Raw genomic sequence first — 9,721 nt, 5'->3', positions numbered from 1 at the left:
ACACACACACACACACACACACACACACACACGCACACACTTTATCAAATACTCTCTGGCATCTCTGCGTGCGACGATCGATATTCAGGAGCCGCAGATGCAGCGTCCCGTCACCACACTGTCCTGAAAACACACACACACACACACACCTTCCAAAAATTATGCTTTTGTCAAACCTGCCACTGGAGCAAAGAAAGTAAGTTTACTGGCCATAAATATTTACTCTCAGACATAAAACCATATTTTGCCTGATATATTTTGCATTAGGAAGCAGAACTGGAATGACAGGAAGAGAAATTTACGGAATAGTAATTCAGAGAAATTCAACACAGGTTATGCGTTCTGTGATATCTATCTACCTACCTATCTATCTATCTATCTATCTATCTATCTATCTATCTGTCTGTCTGTCTGTCTGTCTGTCATTTGTTTTATATATTGTTTTGTTGTATTGTTCATCTATCATTCTTTCAGAATATAAATATTAAAGCTTTTAAAACTAAAAGCTTATAAAGCTTTTAAAACATTTTTCAAAATGGTTTTCTTGACAATATTTGCTTTTATAGCTAAATTGCATTAAAAAAAATTCTGAATTTCATTTCATTTTCAGTCAATTTGATTCATAAAATAAGGGTTTCATGAAAATACATGCATTTAATATTTGTATTATGAGTTAACAGTTTCATTAAAGCAGTGAGGAGCCCAAGTCCGTGTTGTAAATTGTGAATGTAGTCCTGAAGGTAATGAGTTTTGACTGTATTCATGATGCTCATTGCTTCACTGAATGGTCAGCTAGTTGGTAATTCCATTTTATTTACTCAACAGAGCTGAATTTTTATTAGCAAATGTCATTCACGGGTGTTTATTTTGAACCCTGTGTGCACAGAAATGAATCAAAACAACCAACAGCAGGCAGGATGAGCATATAGAGTGAGTGGAGATGGATCTGGTGTGTCCGTTTGAATGAAATATGTAGTTTGTAAAGTCTGTCTTCATTCTGTGCAGTGACTCCCAGCAGACAGTCGTCTGTTCATTATCCGGAGCCTTTAACTGCTTTCGGTGGGATCTAATGAGATTTGAAGAAATCGGACTCTTTTTTTCCAATATTCCAATAACAACAATTACATCAAATGTGGTCTATTTAACTTCTTTTTGTGATGATTTGATTGGTTTGGCTGGTGGTTCATGCTTTGCAGTGGTATGATGTCATTCAGATCATCAAACTGAACGAAGCTCTGGGAGATGTTACAAAGCGAGATACACACGAGTGTGTTTAAGCCTCTGATTTACACTATTAACCAGTCGGAGCGTACAGCACCTCTGAGACACACAGAAAGAGGAAAACGCTGCCAGTTATATTACACACATAACTCACACACACACAGGGAAACCTAGTGGAAGAACCATTACACTCACAAACACACACACACACACACACACACACACAGGTGCATGTAGCGTGTGTGTGTGTGTGTGTGTGTGTGTGTGTGTGTGTGTAATGGCTTGACTGTGGTGTTTCTCAGTGCACACTGACATATACTCTACTCAGCACTCACTAACTAAAAATACCTCAAAGTACCATAGTATAACAGTGACATGATATCATGGTTATACCACAGTATTCACTGTATTGTTGTAGCTCATTGGTGTACATTTATCAGAATGCTGTGGCAGTTGCCAGAATGTTTCTTTGTGGTTGCCAAGATGTTCTTAGTGGTTTTAGCACGTTGTAATGTGGTTTCTAGGGTGCCTGGGTGGTTACCAGGGTGTTGCTATGGTATTTGTTAGGGTTTTTTTAGGTTGTTTGGGGCTGATTGCTACTGTTTTCTGGGTGGTTGCCAGGTAGTTGCTAGGAAACTGTTTGAAGGGTTGCTAGGTTGTTCTTTGTGGTTGTCAGGGAGTTGCTAGGGCACTGTTAGAAGGGTTGTTAGGTTGTTCTTTGTGGTTGCCAGGGAGTTTCTACGGCATTTGTTAGGGGGTTTCTAGGTTGTTTGGGATTGATTGCTAGTGTGTTCTGGGTGGTTGCCAGGGAGTTACTAGGGCACTGTTAGAAGTGTTGCTAGTAGGGTTGCCAACCATCCCTTAAAATACGGAATCGTCCCGTATTTAAAGGTATTTAAATTAATGATGCGTCCCATATCAAATCAATACTGGATGCGATTTGTCCCGTATTTTACAAAGGCCAACAAGCTGAATCCACAAATAAGTATTTTGCACCGTTTATAATGCTAATAGCAATTATAATGAAATTAATTTCATAAGAAGTTAGAGAAGCTCATCTTGGCGTCTTTGTTTCCATGGCGATGATGGAGTCTCCAGAACGCGCACCGTTAAAGCCCTTTCACGCGAGCGCAGCATGCGCTAAACCTGCGTGGTTTAAACATCGAGGAGCTCACATCCACCCTTTGAACACAAGACTCTCCAGATGTAGAGCTGAATGGGAAAGTTATCAATGGGCTCTGTCCAGTAACTAATGATGAATGCGCAGTTTGCAGAGAAGCATTTGCTCACGGTGGACTGTCTGACTTAAAGGGATAGTTCACCCAAAAATTAAAATTTTGTCATTGTTTACACTCCCACGAGTTGTTCCAAACCTGTAATAATTTCTTTCTTCTGTTGAACATAAAAGAAAATACTTTGAAGAATGTGGGTAACCAAACAGTTTCTGGTCCTCAATGACTCTGATAGTATTTTTTTCTCTATGGAATTTACTGAGGACCAGCAGCTGTTTATTTACGCACATTCTTCAAAGTATCTTATTTTGTGCTCAACAGAAGAAAGAACTTGCAGGTTTAGAACAACCTGGGTAAATTATGACAGAATTTAAATTTTTGGGTGAACCATACCTTTAAAGTGACAGTGAATGTAGAGTAAAGTGAATGGGTGTCCCTTATTTTGGCTCATTGAAGGTGGCAACCCTAATTACTAGGTTGTTCTTTGTGTTTGCCAGGGAATTTCTAGGGCATTGTTGGGGGTTGCTAGGTTGTTCTTTGTGGTTTCCAGGGAGTTACTAGGGCATTTGTTAGGGGGTTTCTAGATGGTTTGTGGCTGATTGCTAGTGTGTTCTGGGTGGTTGCCAGGGAGTTGCTAGGGCACTGTTAGAATGGTTGCTAGGTTGTTCTTTGTGGTTGCCAGGGAGTTTCTAGGGCATTGTTGGGGGTTGCTAGGTTGTTCTGGGTGGTTGCTAAGACACTGTTAAAGAGTTGCTAGGTTGTTCTTTGTGGTTGCCAGGGAGTTGCAGGTGCATTGTTAGAATGTTGTTAATTTGTTTTGGGTAGTTGCCAGGAAGTTGCTTTGCCATTAGTAGGAGGTTTCTATGGCATTCTGAGTGGTTGTCAGAGAGTTGCTACGATATGAGAGTTGCCCGCACCAATATGGCGGCGACGTTGACGTGCGGTCGAGCGGCCAATTAGGCGTCTAGGTATTTATTATGTCTATGGTTGCTAGTGCACTGTTAGAATGGTTGCTAGGCTGTCCTTCGTGGTTGCCAGGGAGTTGCAAGTGTGTTCTGGGTGGTTGCCAGGGAGTTGCTAGGGCACTGTTAGATGGGTTGCTAGATTGTTTTTCGTGGTTGCCAGGGAGTTGCTAGGGCACTGTTAGAAGGGTTGCTACGTTGTTCTTCATGGTTGCCAAGGAGTTGCTGGGGTGTTCTGGGTGTTGTCATGGAGTTGCTAGTGTATTGTTAGAAGGGGTGTTCAGGGCGAGAGTTTCTAGGGCATTGTTAGAGGGTTGCAAGTGTTGTTCTAGGTGTTTGCCAGAGAGTTGCTATGGCATTGTTAGTAGGTTGTTAGGTTGTTTGGGCTGGTTGCTGGAGTGTTCTGGGTGTTTGCCAGGGAGTTGCTAGTAGTGTTAATTTTGTTAATGAAAACTATGATGAAAAATGTTCGTTGACAAGCTTTTTTCCCATGACTAAAACAAGACGATGACGAGACGACAATAAGGTCAATAAACGATAACTGTGCCTATATCAACATGCAATATCGTTGACGATAAAAGACTAGAATAAAATGTATTTTAAAAGATAAAAACGATACAAAAATCTCTTTTAATTTTAGTCGAAAAAGGAGACAAAATATTATTGCAGACTGCTGTACATGCCTCTAATATATGAGCTTCCATGTGTGCGGTTGTCAGATATCAAGAGTTCAAATCCCCCAAATAAGACGCTTCTCTTTTAAAAGGATACATTTTCTGCCCAAGTGTTTTGCTTAATATTTGAAACCATGCGCATACACTCGACCTTCATTGCGGAAGCGCTGATGATAATATGAAAACAGACAAACAAGAAAGCTGGAGTTTAGCGATCTCCATATGAGATGCTTGGCTTAAATGAAAGTGTCATTCAAGCAGTCTGTGTTCTGTCATGAGATCTTTACTTTTTTATTTGCGATTGTGTTTGCTGAATAAATGCACTTACTCAACCGCTGTTGTTTTAAATTGTTGTTTTAAAAAAAAGTTTTTATCGACTAAAACTAGACTAAAATGCTCAGACATTTAGTCGACTAAAACACAACTTTAGACACTTAACTTTAACACTGAGTTCTAGAGGTTTGTTGAAATAGTAGGCCTAATAGTGATGCTTGATTTATTAAACAACACTACTAAACCAACAAAAGCACATGTAAAGATGATTTCATAGAGTGTCAAAGCACTGCTGAACTTGTGTGTGTTTAGAACTGGTCATGTGACGAGTGTGTTTAGCAATCAGACGTGTGTGTGTTTGCGCCTGTGAGAGTATCAGGGTAGCTTAAAAGATTTATCAGCTTAAAAAAAAAACTGCTTTTTAAAAAAAAAAAACTGTGTATGTGAGAGAGAGAGAGAGAGTGTGTGCATTTGTCTGCAGAAGGACACAAATGTCCCAAGAGATGCGCTGATGTTTGTGTCTTCACCTCTTTTGGAGGATGACGCATGCTTTCTCAAACTCATTTCATTTTATACACTCTTCTCTGAGTAAATCACACAGTCATGTCCAGGTCACATTTCATCCCAAAAACGAAGGAAAATAATATATAAGTCTGTTTTCAGGACCATTAATCCCCCAAATTCTCATTACTGTATTGTATTCAGACATTTCACTTGTGGGTTTTTGTGATTCTCATTATTGTCAATGATGATTCTCCTTAGATTTTATTGCCATTATAAAATATTAAATGATGTATATACATTACTGCACAAAAGTTTTGGGTCGGTAAGATTTTTTAATGTTGTTGAAGGAAGTCTCTTATTCTCTTATTATTAAAAAATCTTTAAAACTAGCCTTAATTTCATCATGTCAGACATTTCTTATTCCTTCCTTTTCATTCTGAGGTGAAATATGAGCTGGACATCATCTTGACAGGTGTCTGGAGATTCACCTCATTTAGAGGTTCAGGCCTGTCTCTCTTAAATACCCGTCTGTCTCCTGTCTTTCTGTTCATTTGTCTCTTCTCCTCTTTATTTTGCTGTCACTGTCTGTTTGTTTTCTTGTCTTTCATCCATCCCTCTCTCTGGTGTTTATCTCTCGCTGTCTGTCTGTCTGTCTGTCCTTCTTTCTGTCTTTCCTCTCTTATTTTCTCTTACTTGTGTTCAAGTGTTTGCGTCTCACTGTTTCTCAATGTGTTTATCTGTGTTTAGATTTCTTCAGCGTGAAATCAATTTTGTCACACTCTTGATCTGAGTCTCACACACACACACACATGCTAGTTTAGGAACTAATTTGTCGCCAGAAGTGATATAAATATGTCAAAACTTCTCTTTGGGGGCATTCAGGGACGTCTCAAATAATCTATAAATTAAGTAAATGTTATTTAAATTAACGTAATGCAAAGAGTGGAAGACATAGTTCACCCTTTTCCCAACAATTTTGTCATTTATTCACCTCATGTCATTCCAAACCAGTATGACTGACTTTTTTCTATGAAACATAAAAGAGGATATTTAAAAGAAAACATCTCAGTGCTTAGTAAAAAGTAGTAACCTGCAATTGCTTCACAACCTGCTTTAACTTTGCAAAGGTAAATTCAATTAAAATTAAAATTTTAAATTAAATCTAATTAAATGTTTCAGGTGTAATTTTAAAATGTTTTTAAATGTTAAAAAAATTTTTTTTGGTTATTGCAAACGTTAGAGAAAATGGCAGGGAAACAATCCATTTTATCATATTGCAACATGGGAATGTTACTTTTGAATGTTCTCTGAATGTTCTGAAACAAGGAGTAATAACCTTTTACAAAAAGATTAAACATATACAAATAGCCTTATTGGTATAAATTGATATAAGAGTTTTGTTGGTAAATAATATATTTATATAATATATATACTTGAATAAAACCACTTAATTTAGATGTTACCATTTTAGGTTGCCACTTTTTGCAGTGCAGTGAAAGTCACTGGGGTCCAATCTTGTTTGTCTCCCAACATTCTTCAAAATTTCTTCTTTTGTGTTCCACAAAAAATGTTTGGAAAAACATGCACACATATTATTTCATCAGAGGTCTCAGTAACAGATGGGTTTTAGATACCTGTTGTTACATAACACACACACACACACACACACACACACACAGAGAGAGAGATCCCAGTGTTGTGTTTACAATACATTCAGTAAACTTGCTCTGTGTTATTAATGATGATTAATTACACGCAGGCATTATGAGCGATTTTAGCAACCAGAGACCCTTACAGAAGTACTGCAGCAGTCCCATGGTAAAATGATGGTGTCAGATGGCAACTCTGGTGTTTTGATATACACCATGATACTGAATGATTACCAGATTCATTCACTATGGTGTATATGTGATTCTGCAAAGTACTAAAGAGAATATCACAACATTACCATGATACACGTCCAAAAAACATGGTATCATAATTATACTTTGATACTTTTATGGTATGACCACGGTGCAGGTCGAAAGTACCATGTTAGTACCAAGGTGCTTTTTAGGATATTTTTGTTTGAACTCAAAAGCTCTCCCCACACGTAAATTAAATTAAATATTAAACATTAAATTGAATGTTAAAAATTAAATTAAAATTGTAACAATAAATTGAAAATATTTAAATTAAATTGAATTCATGTTTCAGATGTACGCTAATGACTTGAGCATTGTTGTAATATTTCATTAGATGATTAACTCTGTTACTGACCTTCATTACAGAGTGTTGTGTAGGTGAACGGACTGTTCTTCATCTCTGCATCTCTTCATCTCTCTCTCGTTCACTCGTTCTGTTTCTCCTATATTCCTGTGAGATCAGACTCCTCCGTGTGTTTCTGTTCTTCTTTCTTACATCCGTCTGTGATTTTCTCTTGTCTGTGTTTATGATCTGACTCTCTCTCACGAGCACATCTGTCTCTCCTTCCATCTACTGGTGAACTGAGCGGCTTGTATCTCCTCTCTCTCTCTCTCTCTCTCTCTCTGTGTGTGTGTGTGTGTGTGTGTGTGTGTGTGTGTGTTTTAATCCCGCTGTGTGTCCTGGTTTCCCCCTCCTGTTCGGTCACATTAGTTGCTGATAGGAGGTCTGGACACACACACACACGCTGTACAAACGTGTTCAAGGTTTAGGGTCAAAGAAGTGTTTGCAGTTTCGAATTTGTGTGTTTTGTTACATTTACAATCAAAACATTTGACCAAAAGAAGTTTCAGTTTAGGTTCAGTTTAAAAAAGAACTTGTGTTGAAATGAAGAATAAAAGTATTGTGCATTTTATCTGTGGCACTGGTGTACCAAAACACTTTTTTCAAGCATCTTTCTGAGACACTCATCTCACCTGTCATTGGTCGGATAAACAGATAGTACCGCCCCCAAACTCACACCATTGGTTGAGTCTCTGTTTCTGTATTAGACTCAAAGAAACATAAAACATTTTTTGAAATTAACAATAAAAAAATGTTTTAAGAATGTTTTCGAAGAACATTTCCATTAAGATTTTTAAACATTACTTGTAAATGTTCTCTAAATGTTCAAAACGTCCAGTTATTTAAATTTTTAAATTTTTTTCTTGAAAAATGTAAAAAAAATGTAATATGAAACATTTTTTGTTTCGCATATTGCGAAAATGTCAGAGAAAACGTGAAGGGAACGTTCCATTTTATAATTTTTTCAAACATTATGGAAATGCTACTTTTGAATTTTCTCTGAAACAAGTAGTAGTAACGTTTAAAAATATCTTGAACATCGATGAACATCCGACTAAAATGTAAAAAAAAACCATTCCATGAATGATGTATAAATAACATTTTGAGAACATTATAAAAGACCAGATAACTTTAAACAACATTCTATTAATGTGACTGGCTGACATTTGTTCATAAATTTTAAAGAACCTTGTCAGAACGTTCTGAGAATGTTCCCTGTTGGCTAAGAAAGCAGTGATTGATATCTACTGCTTTACCATTTCAAACTTCTTTTCGTCAAATGTTTGTAAGGTGTATTTGTCATAAGTAAATTTTCATGTGTCGTCACAAGTTGAAAAGGCTGATCCAGATAATATTTGTGTTTAAATATAATGGCGTGCACAGATTTCTGTGTGGGCTGGTTTAGGGATCGGGTTTGGAGATAGAAAATAACATAACCCTGATAGAAAAACATGCCATCTCTAATATAGCATCTAAGGTCTGTGTGTGTGTGTGTGATGCAGGGTTATTATAGTTAACTGAAACTAAAAGTAAAATCATAAAAAAAATGACTACTTGTAATAAAATAATGTTAAATAATGTTAAATTAATACATTAATAAAATAATACAATAAATGTAGATTTTTTTAAATGTTATTTTCTCATTTTTGCCTGGTTTAACTTGTTCTAAAATAATTAAACCTAAAACTGAAAAAAAAAAACTATACAGATATTTGAAAAAGCTTAAAATGACTAATACTTTAAAATTAAAATGGAAAACATAAGAAAAAAACAAATAAAAAATATAAATTATAATATAATCTAAATCCGGCAAAATCTGTGGGTGTCCTCGATAGGAAATGTGAATTTTAAAGTTTTTACCTTTCTTTTTTTTTTTAAAACATCTATAAAATACAAAACATTGAAGTTTTATCGATATTGTTGGTCTGCAGTCATTGCTATTAGCCTTACATAAAAACAATAGATGTGCATGACATGTCCTCATTTAGTGTGTGTGTGATATTTAAAACACAGGATGAAGGTAGACCGTGCGGTTTGCTCTCACTAAAGCTCATTTTAATTTGATCTGAAGTGGAGCTGGAATCTCATAACATCAGTTTACAGAGAGAGAGAGAGAGAGAAGGGGGGAGGGGGGGTGAAAATGAGAGAGAGGACTAGAGGGGCGGGGGCAGCTGTGAAAAGAAGGATAACAGGAGGAAAATGAAAGAATGAAAAAGATGTAGATGAGGTTACAGCCGCAGGGGAAGAAGAACTGAAACCAGGACAAGAAGTCACCGTGACACACACACACACACACACATTTTCAACATGCTCCCAAATGCTCACGGACGTCATGTGTGTGTTCAGGTGTGTGTTTGCGTCTTTTCATCTAGTCTAGGTCTCTTCTTGTCTCATCTGTTTCTATATTTTTATTGTCATCAGTTATTCTGTCACAGTCTGAGCAGAATGTCAAACTTGCCTTGCCTATGTTTTGTATGTTTGGTAATACTTTATATTACGGTATTCATGTAAATACTAATCTACATAAACTTGCTGTTTAATTATTTTGTGTGTGTGTGTGTGTGTGTGTGTGTGTGTGTGTGTGTGTGTGTGTGTGTGTGTGTGTGTG

General features: G+C 36.8%; 2 protein-coding genes across 5 annotated transcripts in view; one reads left to right on the top strand and one right to left on the bottom strand.

The window, feature by feature from the left end:
* Window positions 1–9,721, top strand: part of LOC107654652 (dedicator of cytokinesis protein 2-like) — a 143,653-nt gene that overhangs the window by 103,336 nt on the left and 30,596 nt on the right. The window lies entirely within an intron of this gene.
* Window positions 1–9,721, bottom strand: part of LOC107654651 (actin cytoskeleton-regulatory complex protein pan1-like) — a 41,705-nt gene that overhangs the window by 27,104 nt on the left and 4,880 nt on the right. For 3 of the 4 annotated variants that reach the window (XM_016441828.1, XM_016441830.1, XM_016441831.1), the window contains exon 1: window positions 7,126–7,381. The gene's annotated coding sequence lies outside the window, so the exon portion shown is untranslated. Of the gene's footprint in view, window positions 1–7,125; window positions 7,382–9,721 lie in introns of those variants that run through there. The other variant, XM_016441829.1, reaches the window with a different exon arrangement.

This window comes from Sinocyclocheilus anshuiensis, unplaced genomic scaffold (assembly GCF_001515605.1).
Source record: "Sinocyclocheilus anshuiensis isolate Anshui unplaced genomic scaffold, SAMN03320099.WGS_v1.1 scaffold675, whole genome shotgun sequence".
NCBI lineage: Eukaryota > Metazoa > Chordata > Actinopteri > Cypriniformes > Cyprinidae > Sinocyclocheilus > Sinocyclocheilus anshuiensis.
Note: the sequence above shows the minus strand (reverse complement) of the source record. Positions and strands in the feature narration are given on the sequence as shown.